Genomic DNA, 19,440 nt, shown 5'->3' on the forward strand with positions numbered 1-19,440 from the left:
TTTTTTTTTTTTTTGGAAATGGGGAAAAGAAACAAAAATAAATGAGCAAAATCAATTAATATATTAAAAAATTTGTCATTATGTGTTATGTTCCATACTCATGAAACCTAATCTCTACAAAAGAATGGATAACCTCTGTAGAGTAGTCATCTGTCTTACTTTGGGGTCAAACTTCTCTTCATTATTTTACAATATTCATTTTTAAAAACTGTTTTGTGGTTCTTTTCTTTGACATCGTTGAAGTCATTGTTCATAGTGTTTTCTTGGCTCTGCTTATTTCACAGTGCATCAGTTCATGTAAGTCTTTCTATGATTTTCTGTATTTAACATAATTGTCATTTCTTGGGGCGGCCGGGTAGCACAGCGAGTAAGAGCACCGGCTTTAGTGTCAAAACGACCTGGAGATCGAATCCCGGGCTCAGACACTTAGCACCCAACCAGAAACGCCTGGCCGTGTAACCTTGAGCAAGTTACTTAACCCCAATTGCTTAGGGGCAGCCAGGTGGCTCAGCAAGTCGAATCCCGGGCTCAGACACTCAGCACCACCCCCAGAAATAACTAACTGGCCCAGTAACCTTCAGCAAGTTACTTAACCCCGGTTGCTTAAAAAAAAAAAAAAAATTGTTATTTCTTACACACTACAGTTGTCACCACTTCCAGTCAAATGGCAACCTTTGTTTCTGTTTCTTTGCTCTCACACACACAAAAAAAAGTGTTGTTATAAATATTTTGATGTATATGCACCTTTTTGGAAATGAATTGTTTAGTGATGGAAGGAAACTCTGAGTTGAAGCATGTGACCAAGTTATTTGCAAATTTCAGCCTGTTTATTTGCAAATCCAAAACCGCTTTCCAGAATGAATAGTTATACTCATTCCACATTTCCACAACAATGCATTATTACTAAACCTGACTGTTCTCTAGTATTGGTTATCCTCATTTTAACAAACCCTGACAAAGTCTAGCTGACCATAAAGTACTCTGGCATTGGCAATTCTCAGTTTAGAAAGAAAGGAAACGCTTCTACTTCTAGTGAACACCAAATGGCAGACAACGCCGGTGCTGCAGGAGGTGTGGGAGGCCCTGGGGGCCCCGGCGTAGGAGGCCGGGGCGGCTTCCGCGGTGGCTTCGGCAGTGGGGGCCGAGGTCAAGGCCGGGACCGTGGTCGAGGCCAGGGCCATGGCTGCGGGGCCCGAGGAGGAAAGGCGGAAGACAAGGAGTGGGTTCCTGTTACTAAGCTGGGCCGGCTAGTCAAGGACATGAAGATCAAGTCTTTGGAAGAGATCTATCTTTTCTCCCTTCCTATTAAGGAGTCTGAAATCATAGATTTCTTCCTGGGATCTTCATTGAAAGATGAGGTTCTGAAGATCATGCCTGTTCAGAAACAAACTAGAGCTGGACAACGTACCAGGTTCAAGGCTTTTGTGGCCATTGGTGACTACAATGGCCATGTTGGTCTGGGTGTCAAGTGCTCCAAGGAAGTGGCCACAGCTATTCGAGGTGCTATCATTATGGCCAAGCTGTCCATCGTTCCTGTGAGACGTGGCTACTGGGGGAACAAGATTGGCAAGCCTCACACAGTACCCTGCAAGGTCACTGGGTGATGTGGGTCGGTTCTGGTGCGCCTGATCCCCGCCCCTAGAGGTACTGGCATTTCTCAGCTCCTGTGCCTAAGAAGCTGCTGGTGATGGCTGGAATTGATGGCTGCTACACTTCTGCGAGAGGCTGTACTGCCACTCTGGGCAATTTCGCTAAAGCTACCTTTGATGCCATCTCCAAAACATACAGCTATCTAACCCCAGACCTGTGGAAGGAGACTGTGTTCACTAAGTCTCCTTATCAGGAATTCACTGACCATCTTGTGAAGACTCACACTCGAGTATCTGTCCAGAGGACCCAGGCAGCTGCTGTGGCAACCACATAGATGGTATTTTATAAACAAATAAATTGAACTTTGCCTGCTAAAAAAAAAAAAAAGAAAGAAAGAAAGAAAGAAAGAAAGAAAGAAAGAAAGAAAGAAAGGAGGGAAGGAAGGAAGGAAGGAAGGAAGGAAGGAAGGAAGGAAGGAAGGAAGGAAGGAAGGAAGAAAGAAAGGAAACTAATTTGAGATCAAAGGTAGCATGTGTCCATGAGGAACTCTGGAGGAGGAAGAGGAAAGAAGGGCAGAGCAATGGTAGTCCCATAGCAGTAACATCAGACCAGACCAGCACTTGGTACTGACCAAATTACAATTTACTTCTGTAAGACCATGAAACATGACCTCCATATTGATGGACAAGCTGGGAAGTTCAGAGGATTGTGTGCATTTTATTGATGGTTCTGACTCACCCAGGAGCAGGAGCAATTAGAGAAAATAAGTTAAAGGGAGAAAAGATGAACATTAGGCAAGCTCTGTCCTACCCTATTCTTATTTCCATATGTGTTTTTCTTAAATTTATTCTGTTAAAGGATACGTTTATCTGATTTTACGTTATTTCTTATGAATACCTTTGGTCATCCCTGCCCTTTTTTTGTGGCCTAAGGGCATGATGTGAGCCACATGGAAGATAAGGACCATTGCTAGTTCAAGACTAGGAGCTCACATTTAGCGTGTGTGCATCAATTAGGGAATGGTTGAACAACTTATGGTATATGGATATAGTAGAATATCATTGTATTTATGATGATGAAAGAGATAGTTTAAAAAAAACCTAGGAAGACTTGTACAAAATGATTTTGAGTGAACTGAAAAGAACCAGGAGGACAATTATGCTATAACATTAAGACTGTAATAAAAGAATAATTGTGAATTTTGATCAGAACAATGTTCCAAAGCTTTTGCTTTTTATTTCTTCCCCTTTCCCCCATGGAAATGGGGAGGTAAGAGAAAGAAAAAAAATTGCTTGACAAGCACCCCCCCCCAAAAAAATAATTTTAAATAAAATTTAAGAGGATAAAGATGGTATAGATAAAAGGATGTAAAATAGCCAAGAAGCTAAATAGAAGAGGATTCTTTTGGGTATATTAAATGTTCAGGCTTAATTATGCTTTGCAAATTTAATTAAAGCATCAAAAATGTTTACTTAAATAAAATTATAGCCTAAACAATCCCTCACTCCAATAACAACACTGTAGAGTGGTATGTGTGTGTGTGTGTGTGTGTGTGCGTGTGTGGGTGTTTGTGTGTGCTTCTTGCTTGTTGCATTTGAGGTGTGATTATGCTGAGTCTATACATTCTGGAAAGCACTCTTTCATAAATGACTAACAAAATATTTCATACAATTTTTGTTTTTCATTTGTTACATCCTTCCTTTGCATTTTTAGAATGGCATTTTAATATTTCAGTCTGATGTAATAGAATCAAGGGAAGCTCATAATATCTTCCATTTAAAGCCCTACAGGACCTGGAAAGCCATCTAGTCCAATCCTATTGTTTTACAAGGTAAGAAAATGAGGTCAAAAAAGTTCAGGTGAGTTGCTCAGAATCCCGGTGATGGTCAGGAGTAGGGCTTGTTTTCCATTGCATTAGGCTGTATCTTGGAGATGAGGAGTGATTTCATAAGAGTCATTCCTTACTTCCCATACCAAATAATACAAATGAAGAGAGCTAAAATTCAGAAATTTCCCTTATCAACTCACTATCCCCTTCTCCATAATGGCTCTTCCAAATTTTTTCACCCTTTCACTTCTTCTCAAATTCCCCATGCCTACCTTTTCCTCCACCCTTTCAAATGAAGACCTTCCCTTGTATTTTATAGGGAAAAAAAGAAGCCATTCACTATCAACTCCTTCTACTCTAATCTTCATCTCCTCTCCCTCATATGCTTTTTGTCACAATCTCCTCCCTCACCCCATCTCACTCGAAGAAGTGGCCCTCCCAACCCTCTCACTTATCTTCAATTTCTCCTCTTCTATTGGTTCCTTTCTTACTGTGTACAAACATGCTCATGCCTTTCCTGTACTCAAAAAAAACCCTCACTTGATCCTTCCTTCCCCACTATTACACCGTATCTCTTATGCTCTTTATGGTTAAATTCCTTGAGAAGGCCATCTATAGTAGGTACCTCCACTTCCTCTCCTGTGACTCTTTTCTTTTTGTAATAGCATTTTTCCAATTACATATAAAGACAATTTTCAATACTCATTTTTTTTAATTTTGAGTTTCAAATTTTCTGCCTCCTTCCCTCAACAGCCCCTGCCTAATATCTTAAGTAGTTTGGTATAGGTTATGTATATGCAATCATGTAAAACATATTTCCATATTGGTCATGTTGTGAAAGAAGTAGGACAAAAAATGAACTATGAAAAAAATAAAGAAAGTGAAAATACAGTATTTCAATGTGCAATCAAACTCCATCAGAGCTTTCTCTGAATGTAGATAGTATTTTCCATCATGAGTCCTTTGAAAATGTCTGGGATCATTATAACTGAGTCAAATTTATAAGAATAGAAGGTATCGCCCAATTGATAATTGGTCAATGGATATGAACAGGCAGTTTTCAGATGAAGAAATCAGAGCTATCTATAATCATATGAATAAATGCTCTAAATCACTATTGATTAGAGAAATGCAAATTAAAACAATTTTTTTTTCTTCTAAGCAATCGGGGTTAAGTAATTTGTTCAAGGTTACACGGCCAGTTATTTCTCGGTGTGGTGCTAAGTATCTGAGCCCGGATTTGATCCCCAGGTCATCCCAACACTGGACCTGGTGCTTTTACTCACTGTGCTACCTGGCCCCCCTAAGTTAAAACAATTCTGAGGAGCCACCTTATGCCTGTCAAGATTGACTAGTATGACAGAAAAAAATGATAAATGTTGGAGAGGATGTGAGAAAATTGGGGCACTAATGCACGGTTGATACAGTTGTGAACTAGTTCAAACATTGGGTACAGCATTTTGGAACTATGCCCAAAGGCGATCAAATCATGTATACCCTTTGATCCAGCAAAACCACTGCTGGGTCTCTGACTCTCTTCTTAACTCCCTATAATCCAGCTTCAAACTTTATCCTTCAATTGACACTATTCTTTCCAAAGTTAGCAGTGGTCTCCTAATGGCCATGTTCAACAGCTTCCTTTCAATTCTCATTCTCCTTGACTTCTCTGCAGACCCTTCTTGATCATATTACTAAATCTTTCAAGAAAGGGGTCCTCAGGATGGATTTCTAAATGCTTTGTGCATCTGGTTTAACTTAACTTTCCCTATTTCATTGTAACTCCAACAATTCTCACCTCCTGTAGACCACAAATTGATTTTAACTTAAAATATCCTGATTTCACAGGCTGGTATAAAGAGTGCTAAGGCAAGATATATGTGCCTTAATAAATAATCTTCATGAATTGCTAAAGTCACAAAATTTATTACCTTGTGGCCAATCACTATGTGATAATACTCTCTGTATTTAGGCTGATCTCTGGACAACAGACAGGAATAAATAAATTACCAAAGTCTTTAAAGTTTGGTCATCCCTTCCAGAGATTTTGCTCATAATTGATACTGCCTTCAAGAACTTAGGGTCATTTCCCCATTACCACAAGGCATATATTGGTGAAGTTCCCCCCAAAACAAACTTAACATAAATGTGTGATATTTCTGCATTGATTCGATTGTTTGTATATAGTATGTCTGTGATATCTTTGAAAAACTGAATCACAGCATTAAAACATTAATGCAACTAGAATAAGAAGAGATTAATGGAAAAAACATCCTTATATCAAATATTTCTGGTAAATATCTGATATCCAATGTGCATAGTCAATTAACATACTATATATAGCCATTCCTTAATAGATAAGTGGTCAAACATATGAACAAACAGTTCTAAAAAGAAGAGTGCTTCAAATCACTAATAATAGGAGAAACGATGATCAAAACAAGTTCAAAGTTTTACCTCCTACCCAGTAAACTGCTAAAAATAAGAATGGTCACTATTGTATTGTTTTGAAAAGAAAAGTATACTAATGAATTATTGTAATGCCATGAATTAGCATAACCATTATGGATAAATATCTGTGCCTTTTGACCTAGAGATTATATTGCTAGAACAAGGAGTTCATTACCAAAAAGAAAGGCTTTACATACACTAAAATATAGCACTAGCTTTTGTGCTATTTTTTTTGTAGTGGTAACAATTACAAAAGATAAAATAGGCAATTTTGATTCATGAAGTTGAAAATCTTTTACATAAACAAAACTAATCCTTCTAGAATAAATAGAAAAGAGCTCTACTAGGAAAGAAACTTTCTATTACAAATCCCTGATAAGGTTTTGGTGTTCAATACACATGAACAACAGAAATTTGTAAGACCAAAATCCATTCTCCAGTAGATAAGTAGTCAAAGGATATGAATAATTCTCAAAGGAACTGCAAACTATTTATGATCGTCTGAAAGAATGCTCAAAATGGCTAATAAGAGCAATAGAAAAGAAAGCAACCTTGAGGAAATTTCCAAAGATGACAGAAGCTGGGAAGAGTCAATATTGTGGAAAGATAGGCAAGATTGTTTAACCATTGTTAAATTGTTCAACCATTGTTGGTAGAGTTATGACTTCAATGATTCTGTAAAGCAATTTGGAATTATTTAAAGAAAGTTAATAAAATGACCCATACCCTTTGATTGGGGGAATGACTAAATAAAAGAAATAATAGATATGAATATATAGAAGCAAAGGAAAGCAACTGATATAAAGTGAAATAAGCGGAGATAGGAAAACAATATATACAATTACCATAGTGAAAGTGAAAAGAACAAGTTCATAACAATTAAAAATATTTGCTCTGGAATTGAAACAGTCAGTTTTGACCCTAAAGAAAGCATCAGAAAGCACATTCTTCTATGCTACCCTCACCACCCCTCAACCTTCTATGAACAGGTGGGAGGCTGTGGCAGACATTTCCAATATGTTTTTTAGTTTTACTGAAATGTTTTTTTCGCCATTTAACCCCTCTAATAAATAATTCTTTTCTGGGAGGAGAAAGGGTGGAGGATGCAATAAGAAATATTGTGAATCAAAAGGCAAATTACAACAATAACATTTTATTTGAAAATAACAATGAATAAATTTGTATTACATTTTTTAGCCTTTCCAAGGACTTGAGGGTTTTTTAATATCATTACTAAACTTTGGTTCACCATCGACAGTTTCTGGATGGGCCTCTACTACTCAAAATCTAACTCTTTAAATTCCCACAGTTAAATTCTCTAAATCTCAATTCCCATATTGTAGTAGGGAGAAATCAGCACACTCCTTGTATAAAGGCCATAACTCATTAATCTTTCCTTCTTTGAGATTAATGATACCCAAATTTATCATCCAATCTCAATCCTGGTATCTTTTATCTGCCATCCTACCTCATCCCCTATGACATCCTCCTTCCCTCCTCAATGGGTTCAGGCTTAGGATCAGTTTTTCTCTGGTTTATAGCCCCTGCCTCTATATTAGGGGCCTTTAACATACATATTGATGCTCCTCCAAATAGCTTCTCAGTTCTTCAGTCTATTCAGTTCCCATCACTTAATTCTCTATTTAATCTCAGATACATTAAGAGTTGATCAGGCCTTGACCTTGATTTTCTCTTATGCCTTATAACCCATAAATCTATTCTTCAGTCTCATTTTGACCTCAAATCCCTCCACCTCCATCCCCCCAGTTTTGTCCCAGGCTCTTGTATTGACTACACTCTATACCCTTCATGACCTCAAACCCTGTTACATGGTTTAGTTCTACATTATCCTCTATACTCAAATCCCTTAATCCTTTGTCCTCTTAACTGTTCACAACTTGTTAAACCCCAATAATGGATTATTATCATCACCTGCTACTTTTATCCCTGTTCATGTGCTCTCTAAATAGAGCTAGAGAAAACTCTCATAACTATGCAGGATTCACTAGAAATTTATGTTCCATCTTCTAAACTTGGTCCTCAGTGAAACAAGGCAATCCTTTTACATATACTTAATTGATTAGGCTAATCACAGTAGCAATTCCAAGCCTTTAAATGACTCCTCAATCTTCACATGCTACCCCTCCTCTTGCCCTCTCAAATTGCTTCACATTTCTGTGAAGAAAAATTGAGACCATTACCTGAAACGGTATCATTTCAGTGAGTGGTCTTCTCCATATAGCCCCCTCTTCCCCATTCTCACATAGCTCAGAAATTTCTCCTGTTATTTTCTTCATCTGTCTCACATGATGAGGTCGCTCTTCTCATTGCTAAGTCACACCCCTCTGCATGTAACCTAAATTCCATCCACACCTGAATTTTGTAGCAAACTGCACCCAACATCATTTTTCTCTAATCTTTAATCTCTTTCTATTTACTGGCTGCTTTCCTGCAGCCAGTAAATGAATTATGTAATTAGTCATTGTAAATTAATCATGTCTTCTGTCATCCTAAAAACAAAAAAGAAATACTTCATTTGACCAAACATCTAGATTGAGAAGGGTCTGTTCTCCCCCTCTCAGCTAGCCTTAGTGAGAAAGCCTTCTACCCTAGGTGCCTCTTTAAAACCTCTGAAACAAAAGGATGAGGTGAGGAGAGAGTGCACTACAGGTATGAGGAATAGTCTGTACAAAAATATGAAGATGGGAGAAGGAAGATTGTGAAGACAGCTGTCTGAAAAGAGACTGGCAGATCATTTCCCCCACTCCTACTCTAGCAAAAACCTAAAAATACCACACCAGGCTGAATAATTAGATCCAATGAGAAACTAAAGTAAGCAATTTCTTTCAACCCAGCATTTTACAAAGTCAGCCAGAAACCCATGGGCAAAAATGGTGTAACTCAGCAAAGCCAGTGCCAGCACACACAAATAAACTGGCTGCCTGTCAGCTAGATAAAAGACAGGCTAGGGATACATAACCTGAATGGTTTGGTAAAGGCACCCCTAGAAAGGCCTATGTTGATTTGAAACCCACACTGAGGAACGTGGAAGCCACCAGGAGCAGCACACCCCCATATAGACACAGTAGGTTTTAGACCAGGACACCCTAAAACTGAGTTCCCTAACAATCTACCCTGTGAAGCCCTGGAGGACCCTGAATATCCAACACTCTGAAGCTCAAAGATTCCCAGGGCCTGATCCTGAGGGGTGGAGTTCACTGCAGAAATACTAGTGACCTAAGCCTAGAGGAAGCAGGGCTAACTACCTTACCCCAAAAGACAACAGGAGTCAGAGCCCAGTCATGGCACAAATCACCAGTTTGGGATTTGTCTGTATAGATAAAAAAAGTCAAAACATTGATTAGTGTGTGTGTGTGTGTGTGTGGGGGGGGTGTTCTTCCTTTATTCATATGGTATTGGGAAAGGGGAGTCAGAAGTAATGGAAAGGGAGGAGTAAAAAATAACTCCAATGTTGCAAGGCTGGGACCAGAAAGATAAGGATGATGTTGATGGTGATTGGAACATAGAATGGGGTCCTTGTTGTTAGAAAAGATGAGAGCTATACTTAAACTTCAAGTTTTCTCGAGCCAAGTGGAGATGTGTAATACGCTCACTTGTTATGTCATTCCTAAATCTGGGAAACCAAAAGAATAAAAGAGTTTTATCAGCATTTGATAGACAACAATATTTCCTCAATGTTAACTCTACTCTAAGCACACAGGCCATATCAATCATAGAAATAAATTATGTAGGTTGAAGAGGTACCCAGGAAAACTTACATTGTTTTCTTTTTTCTAGTATCTGAGTAATTCTCCATTAAAAAGTAAGTCATTTCTCTTGTCATTGATATCTAAAGTTTGGAAACTTAAATAACTTCTTAAAGCAGGTATATCTTCCCAATAATATATATCTGTATCTTTCTTTTCTATTAACAATGAGGAATTCATGGATACCAGATAAAGACTTGGTATATAAACCTCAAAATTATCATTTCTCTCTCTGGAAAAGCTAAAAGCAAAGATATGCCATGTAACAAAAGGCCTTAGGTTTGGGTATTTTCCAGAGTAGACTAGGAGAAGGGCATTTTTATATTCTTTTTCTCCTAGTAAAATGTTCTATGTCTTTGTTTTTGTTTTTGTTTTTTGTATACTCTATAGGAGACAAATAGAAAGAAAACTATATATTAAAAGGATAGTCTACTGAAGCATTTGTTTCTTTGATATTCATTCCAAACCTTTATTAGACCTTCTTTAATACTGTGCATTCATCTTTCTTTTTCTTTCCTTCCTTCCTTCCTTCCTTCCTTCCTTTTTCTTTCTTTCTTTTACCTCCTGGAACAAAAGTCATCCATAGGATTGATGATTATTCTAAAATTCATCCTAACCCCACATTTTTGTATCAATCATGTGAAATGACAGTGGGCTAGCACTCTTCCCCTTCTTGTTAGAACAAAAGAGACCCTTAATAAAACTCACTGACAATCAATGTGCTTTAAAAAGTACTTTCCATCTGTGTCCTTCAATCAAGACTCTATGAATATGGAGAAGCTGTGAGATAATTTTAGAGGCTAACACCCTAAGCAAAATTATCCATAAGTCCCACCCTCATCCCTCACTCCAGGACACTCAGAAATTCTAACTATTTATGAGAGAAAAGTTAGATTTTCTCCTTTTGAGGGCTCAGAACTTAAAAGGCTCTTGGAAAAGTTGTCGGTTAGTTAGCTTGAGTAAAAAATGTCTCCATTCAGTCATTTGCTATGTATGACATTGTTGGACAATATAAATAAGAAAAACAAATAGAAGATATATGAATAATTCACTTAGTCCATATTACATCTCCTCGTTTCCATCCTGGAATGCAGGAAAACCATCCCAGACAATTCAAAATCTTAAAATGTATTTATAACAGCGTAATAAAATATTTCAGATCCTCATATTCTTATAATAAAAAAAACTTCCCTCCTACAATTTAAAGTTATTTTACTTTCAACAAATTCACCCATATTTATTTTTTATGCTGGTTAGTGAAAGTTCATAACAGTTTGCAACCATTTATGTAGAATTCCCTGAACATACCTGAGAGCAGATTTAAGTGAAAAAAAGATAGGGGGGAAACCATGTGAAAGAAAAACACTTAATCATATTCAGTTCTCACAAACTATTATTCTTAAAATGGGTCTGAAAAAGGAGGAAATTCAGATGATATAGGAAAAGGTCAAATGAAATCTGTGCTTTACAATTTGGGATAAAGATGCTTAATGTAGCTTAATGGCCCTGACCCCTAATTTACTCTCATGATTTACTGGCAGGAAGCCCCTTGGCATAAATACTGGGTCAGCAATTTTGAACAATAGCCAAAATATACATATTGCTTTGAAATACAAAATGAAGTGAAATGTATTGCTATAAATGTAATTCAATGTCACTAATGTGAAGAAAATTTCAGTTACCTGGGAGATTAAAATAATGAGTATTCCTTGCATTAATATAGACTGGTCTATTCTGCTAATCCTTCCTCAGTATGCAAATTATTGAGTTTTTGATAATGTTCTTCCTACTTGGAAAGCCCTATTCCATTCCTTATCCAAATATTACCCATCCTTTCAAAATTTAGCACCACAGCCTCCAGTAAACCTTCCCCTACCACTTCAGCCCACAATGATCTCTTACCTGACCTGTTAGGCAATTTCAAGAAGCACTTATTAAGAAATTTATATGCCCAACACCTGCATCAATCATCTGGCATTTCTTACATACTGCTTTCTCTTGTCAGTGAATTTTTCATTTGCATATGTTGTATCTTCTGAGAGAAATATAAGCCACTTGAAGGCAAACATTCAATCCTGTTCGTTTTTTTTTTGTTTATTTTTGTTTGTTTTTGTTTTGTTTTTTACAAAACAATATACAAGATACAAAAGTATCTACTCTGTGCACAGTGCTGCATTCCTATGAATATAGAGACAAAGGCAAAAAAGGAGACTACTTTTGCCCTTAAGGAACTACATTCTCCTTTGGGGGGGGGTGTAATAAACAACTCTACAAGTAAATAAATAAAAAGCATATCCAACATCTTGCAGTGGGAAGGATGCAGATTCAAATCCCATGTCTGACCTGTTTACTACCTGTGTAACTTTAAGCAAGTCACCCAAACCCTTTGGGCCTCATTTTTTCACCTATAAAATACGTTCTCTGAAGTTTCTTCCAACTCTAGATCTATGATCCTATAATATAATTAGAAGGCAATTTAAAGAGGGGGAGTAAAATGTATTTGTATTAGCCACTGTATCTGTCGCAATGCTATGTACATATTTAGATCTCAGGAAATATTTTGAATTAATTGAACATATGATTTACACTTTTTGTGGTTTTTCTAAAGGATATGTGTTATTATGGTTTCATCCGCACTATGCAAATACAACAGATATTTAGTTGATGCTCAAATTAGGTAACTGAATTAGGTAACAGACTGAGGACTAAAGTATATGCTTTTCTGTGCACCTCCCTCTGACTGGAAAGGATGACAGGCAGATGTCAGAGAGTTCCTCTCCGAATCTCATTTAAGATGGAGCACCAGGATGGACACCTCATAATCTTCCACTTGCCTGCAGAATTTCATCATGTTCCTGCACCAGATACTCTTCCTCTTCACACCTCCTTTTTCAGTGTCTTGTTTTTGGTCTTGTTTTGTTTTTTGCTGCTTTTTGGAGGTGGAGGGGGGAGGCACAAGGCAGGGCAATTCAGGTTAAGCAACTTGCCCAAGGTCACAAGGCTAATAAGTGTTAAGTGTCTGAGGCTGAATTTGAACTCAGGTCCTCCTGACTCTAGGGCCAGTGCTCTATTCACTGCGCCACCTAGCAGCCCCTCAGGATCTTTTTATGTGTTGTCTCTCCCTAGACTATAAGCTCCTTGAGGGCAGGGCCTGTCTTTTGCCTTCTTTGTATTCCCAATACTTTGTGCAGAGCCTGGCAAGTAGTAGGTGCTTAATAGACATCTATTGTCTCTCTGACTGAAATAACTTTTCAGTTCTATTACATTTTCTTAATAAAACTAATAATAGTAAGTGTGACATTATCCTACAAGGTAGAATATTCAACAAATATTTGTCTGATAAAAGAATGGCTGAATAAGGTGAATGATCAAAACAATAATATAGGTAAATTTTGAAGTAGGATATCACAGTAGATATCACACTAAATTTAACATTATGTATTTTTAAACTTTTCCTGAAAATTGGAGGGGGGGGGGGTTGGGGTAGGGGACAGGGTGGGGGAAGGGTGAGAGATGAAACTCAATGAAAGCACTACTAATATCACACTGCTTAAAAATATTTTTCTTTCCCTTTTCTGTTGGTTAGCAATGATCAATAAATAATGCGTACGATATAAGCTTGAGTTGACAAATTCTTTCCTGTGAGAAAAAATTTAAAATCTGATTTAAGTACCAAAAAAGTTGTGACTACTCCTAATATTAATAAACAATATTTGTAGAGAATATCAAAGTTTATAAAATGCTATGCTCACAATAACCCTAGTTAATATGTAGTACTACAGAGTAAGCTAGGTAGTGTTTACATTAATGTAAATTATTTTCTAGGATTCAAATAGTAAAAGGAAAAATAATAATAATCAAAGGAATAACCATATCAGTAGGGAAAAAAAGGATTAGGAAAAAAATCTAAAAGCTTTAATGAAAGTAACTAAAGGAAAGCAAGGTCAAACAGGTAGAAATTTCACAAAAATATAAAAATGATTCTTATAATCTTCTTTTACCAAGAGCCTATGGATATAATATTCTAAAAGTGTTTTAAAAGTATTAGTATTTCCCATCAATTAGTAAAACATTGGCAGGAAAGAGACAGGGAGAATGAAACAAATAATAAAATTAAGCCTGTACTTCACTGAATAATTGCCAGGCTATAAATAGATCTAGTTTGAAAAGTAGATCCAATGCATCTCCACATTTAAATATCTATTCAAAGGTAACAATTTTAGCAAACAATGAAAAGATATTTGAGGAATAGTCATTTGAAATAACTTTTTAGGCCACAAGGTGTCACCCTTGTTTCAAATGAGTCTAGAGTTTTTAAGTTGTGGCAAAAAAAAAAAAATCTGTAACTTCAAACGCAGTTAAATTCCACTCTATTTGATTATCCAGCATGCAGCAAATTGTTCTGAATTTAAATAAGGTATAAAATTGAACACTTTGACACAGACAAATTTTCTTTATTCTCATTGACTTTTTAGATATCTGAAAAGACAAGGGGACAAAAGAGGAAAGAAATGGAACTAAGGTATATTAGCCCCATCAGTTGACCTTGAAGCCATAATAAACATATCATAATTATGATTAATTAGTGAAAAATGTAATCACTCAACCTGAAAAATTTTTAAGTCTGGGTTAGTGTTTACTGTCCTCCTTGATATGATTTTTATTAACATTTTATTACATCAATAAAGTTTTAAAATATGCATTTTGCTTTCTCACTTTTTTTTTGGTCATTATTCAAATATACTGTTACTGGCAATTTACTTCTTTACCTTGAATTTAAATAAAATAGGAACAAAATGGACAGAGTTAAAAATGAAAATAAATGTCTCAGGTGTTTGTTGTTGTTGTTATAACAAAACGTGATGCAGGAATATACTAAGCTTTACCTGTTTTCAATAGCTTTTCATACTTTCCTACCTGGGATTGGGGAATTAAGAAAGTTTTAATTCCACTATCAGGGAGAATAGCACCAAGATTTCTATACATTCAAAGGTGTCTCATTGTAGGGCATTTCACCCCAGTTACTTGCTTTCCCAATTATTTATTGTTTTTTAATTTGGCTCCTGGCCTCTAAGCAAATGGCACCTATATTTAATAATGTAACTAAATTTGTTTTCAAAGTTAAGATTTCTTCAGGGAAGAAGAAGAATTATATAATAACTAGTCAGATCACCCTAATTACTGGTAAGTGTTTCTATAAAAATATAAAGCATTACCACAGAGAGGTAAACTAATAGAATCTGGAAATTAAAAATAATAGTAATAATTCAAAATTTGTTTTTCTGGGCTTTATTTTACTTTCAACAACAATTCAAGAAAGATTTTTTTAATCTCTGTTATACACAAGTTATACACAGTAGGGATGTAAAGAAAAGAAATCTAACTGACCTCAGGCAGCTTAATATGTGGGGGAGAGAACATGTAAACAAATGAGCATAATTAAATAGGGAAGCAGGTTCTGTGTAAGGTCTAGTCTTTCTCTGTATTCATAGTAGAAAAATAAGATTCTTGGCACTATATACATATACATACACATATACACATTCACATACATACATATGCATTCACACATACACATACATTTCTAAATACACATTATATGTGAACATATATGTATACACACAAAGCATATATACAACTCATTAATATATAATTGATGTTATAATTCACTATATTACGATGATCTAATAATATAATTATATATTATTTTATACGATTGTAAGAAATACTTATTGACTGACTAAAATATATGACTGTTACTTAGAATTGTTCAGTATCTCTCCTTTGCTGAGTTTTCCTTTCAAAGAGTCCATGATTTTATTAATGTAAATGTTCCCTCAACCAATTCAGATCATACCTAACTCATGTCTTTTCTTCCCATAAAAATCTTGTTCATCTCCTCCCATAGTCATTCAAAAATATTTTAAATTCCATAATACAAGCTGAATGCAGTAGCTCGGACGGCAGGACTTATTGAATGGATGGGTGAGCAAATGATAGGATTCTGTAGGACCCAAATGAGTCATTCTCACTGTAAGAAATTTCAAGGCCCTCAAAGCAGTTTTAGAAGCTAATCAAGAAATTTTTTTAGATGGAAAGAGACACAGCAGCATTCAATATAATGACCTGTTAGTCAAGTCATCAGCTTGATCCTGACTCTTCTGTTCTCTAAACTGGAATGGATAGCCTGCCAAGTCTGCATTACATCAGTGTATGTTTTACATGCATTGCCTACCTCATAAGGTTTTTGAGAGAAAAACTTTGTAAACTTTTAAGAGTTATGTGAATGTGTGTTATTATTAAGGCCATGGGATCATTTGTACCTCAGAGATTTGGAACTAGAAGGGATCTTAAAGACCATTTCATTCAACCCCTTCATTTTACAGATGAAGAAACTGAGGCACAGCCTAGGGATGTGACTCACCCAAACTAGTGTTTGTGGTCAGATTTGAATACAGGTCTTCCTGGCCCAGCGTTCAGCAGTCTACCCATTTCACTATTCTAAAAGATAAATGAGTATACCTGAGAGGTAAATGATTTGCTCATGGTCACACAACTATTAAATTCTTAAGTCAGGATATGAATTTAGGTCTTATTGATTCTAAGTTGAGCAGTCTAGCCACTACACATCAAGCTGCCTTGAATATTACTGTCATTCTCTAAGAACTCCTACTTGTAGGGTTTTGACAATGTAAAGACTTTACTCCACATCTCACCTTAACTGTTTAATTTCCCCTTCTCATTTTTAACCTCTCCCTCTTTATTGTCTCCTTTCTGTCTTTCCACAGTTAAAATCAGGCCTTTCCTATCCTAACAATCCTTCCTTACAGACCTGCTATTCCTTCAAGTTATCATCCTATTTTCTCCTATCCTTCCCTGCTAAGATTACTTTTTAAATATTCTTGGACTTTTTGCCACAATGCTTGTATTACCACCTCAATCTTCAACTTCTTGTAAATTGGCATTAGCCTCCATCACTTTTACTGAGACTGTTCTCTGAGGTCATCAATGATTTTCCAATTGCATAATACAATGGCCTCCCTCACCATCCTTACTTTTTTCGTGAGAAATAGTATTTTTCATTATTGTCTTGAATTGACTTCAATAATTCATTATCTCCTAGTAATTTGCATGCCTCTCTACCAATCTTACTTTCTTTACTGTTTCCCCTTCTTCATCTATCCTTGTCTCACTTCACTGCTACAATCTTTTATTTGTCAGTAATATATATATATATATTTATTTATATAACTTTGATTTTCATGTCTATGCAGATCAATCCCAAATCTATATCTCTAATATCAATAGCTTTTCCTCTGAGAGATTCCATATTTCAAAATGCCAGCTGTACACTGACACATTACGTCCCCATACCTAAAACTCATATTTCAAGCAACTCTCTTCATTATTAAAACCTGCCCTTTTTAAATATCACATTTCTGTTATGTTGTAATATCAACAGATGATAAGCCTTTGCCACCAAGACTTGAAAACCTAAAGTAATTCTCATATTTTCCATCTCTCTCAGTTGCCAAATTTCCTAATCCTCTTTGCATAAAAAGTCTACTTTCCATTGCTCTCTTCCATTTGTATGATAGATCACCCTTGATCAGTTTTTTCTCATTTCCTCCTTCCTGAATATTACTAGATTCTTATTGCTTCTCCCTTTCACAATACATCCTTCCTAACACTATCAAAGTAAGCTCCTTAAAATATAAGGGCAGGACTTTCTTTTGCCTCTTTTTTATCTCCAGAGCTTAGCAGAGTGCTTAGCTCATAGTAGGTGCTTAAAATATGTGACTCAATGTTCTTCAGTATCTCCCCATTATCTTTAATTTTTGTTTTCAAAGAATTCATGATTTAATTAATGTAAATGTTCCTCACCTAGTGCACATCACTTCCCCTCCCATAAATTATCCATAGACAATCTAGTGATCATATTAGAAAACTTCTAGACCTTTTGCTATTTTGTGGCTACAAGGGCAACATTCAGGCTATTGAAAAACAAATCAGCTCTTTTTGATTACTTTGATTTCTTTTTAGTTTGATTATATTCTATATTATATAGGAATATAAATTCCCTTCTTTAGGAAAAGCTAACCCTAACGACAAAACCAGATTAATGCAGATAGTCTCTTAAGTCTAGGTTACCTATAAATTTAGTGAATAGATTGTGAAGACCTTATCATTTAGTAACAGATAATTTGGAAGAATAAAATAATCATAAGCTTATGAGGATTTTCAAAAGGCTAATTCCCCCATTCTAGTAGAAAGGAGAGTTGACAAAGCTAAGCAGAAATGGTGTTGGCCAGAGGCCAATTTCCCCTTTCTGGAGACTGGAGATAGGTTGTCCAGAAGTTGTCAAGCCCCTTTTCTTTTTTCTTTTTCTTTAGCTAGAGTCTAAGTTGAGTCATGGTCTTTGCTAAGGAAGATTGTGGGAAGGGTGACTGCTAACCACTGACCATAAGTTCCTCTTTTCCAGTAAGCTTTCTGGTTACAAAAGGTACCACCTGGAGGAAAGGATGTCTGGTGTAGGGTTAAGAAAGTCTGGGAGAATCTAACCATTCAGGTGACCTGCTTTGTCCAATTGAACTATGTTCAAAACAAGTTTCTATAATTTTTCCAATTCCTCTTTTTTATATATAAAAATCATCTCTGTAAATCACTCCTGGTTTCTTACCTCTGAGGAGTCAGTTGACCTGATTAGGTATGCAAATGCTAGATTCGCAAATTAAATAATAAGGTGGTTTGATAACTTTGTCTTCAGTTTCCTTTTTATTTCATATAATAAATCTTAACACTGCCCATGGATTATTCTTGTTCTTAGTTGTAAGGGTTATGGGATTTAAAGATCTTCCATGCCCCATTGGACTTGCTGACGTAGCAGGAAGGGGCGGAGCAAGAGGAAGCGGAAGCCAAGCTAGAGCTCCTGTGGTGGCTAGTGGTGGCGGTGACGGCGGCAGCGGCAGCAGAGGCAGTGGCAGTGGCAGCGCGAAGCCCTTTTTCAGTCAGCCAGAATTTCTGCTAAGGACTCCTGTTGAGGACTACCAGAGGCCGGAGGTGCTGGGAGCACGCTTCCTGGATGCTGGGAGGTTGCTGTGAGTGGGGAGAGGAGGACCTTTGCCTGAGGTAGCCTGTTCTCTTTTAAAGGCTTGAGAATGTGGGTGCTTTCTACTTTATCTACCTGTGCCAATGTCGTAACTACTCTGATGGCTTTCACCTTCTGGTTTTGGGACTCAGTCTTTTGGTATCTTAATAAATTTTCTAGCTTATTCCCCCATATGGCAAGCATGATGTATTTTGTGATGGATAATTACATCAGCATATCTGTAATTTCCATAGGCATTGTGAATATGGCATTGTTGATACATTTGGCGACGAGGATGGGATCACAAAATGTCAGGCCTCTATTTGGAAGCAGTGGGGTTTTAGAGGGAGAAATGGCTATTCCAGGATGGGAGGATTTGCCTTATTCCTCTCTAGCCAGAGAATGGGCTAAAAGCACAGGGCCCTGTGAAAACTGGGAACCAAGGCTAAAAGAGGGAGAACCTGGAGATTTGGAAAGATGTTTGAAAGGAATACCCATAGAACCAGGCAAAGAACTGGCAGGAGTGTGCAGGAGAGTCTGGGTGCTGCTAACAAGTTATCGCCTTATGTGTAAAAGTAGGGATAAGCTGCTGGAGGAAAGAGCTCAGATGGCTAGGGAGTCAGCTGGTTTGCCTGAGGATTTTTCTGTGTCACAGCACTCACAAGAGCAAACTGGTGGGACTCATGTGGTCCAGGAGCAAGCTACTGTTCATGTAGCTA

General features: G+C 36.7%; 1 protein-coding gene and 1 pseudogene across 3 annotated transcripts in view; one reads left to right on the forward strand and one right to left on the reverse strand.

Annotated features, from left to right (window-relative positions):
- KYNU (kynureninase) overlaps positions 1-19,440 on the reverse strand; it is a 143,537-nt gene that overhangs the window by 24,104 nt on the left and 99,993 nt on the right. The gene's annotated exons all lie outside the window — the stretch shown is intronic.
- On the forward strand, positions 1,044-2,007 carry LOC138145027 (small ribosomal subunit protein uS5 pseudogene; annotated as a pseudogene).

This window comes from Petaurus breviceps, unplaced genomic scaffold (genome assembly GCF_028583685.1).
Source record: "Petaurus breviceps papuanus isolate PSGF00001 unplaced genomic scaffold, PetGlider_PUasm1.0 90723, whole genome shotgun sequence".
Taxonomy (NCBI): Eukaryota; Metazoa; Chordata; class Mammalia; order Diprotodontia; family Petauridae; genus Petaurus; species Petaurus breviceps.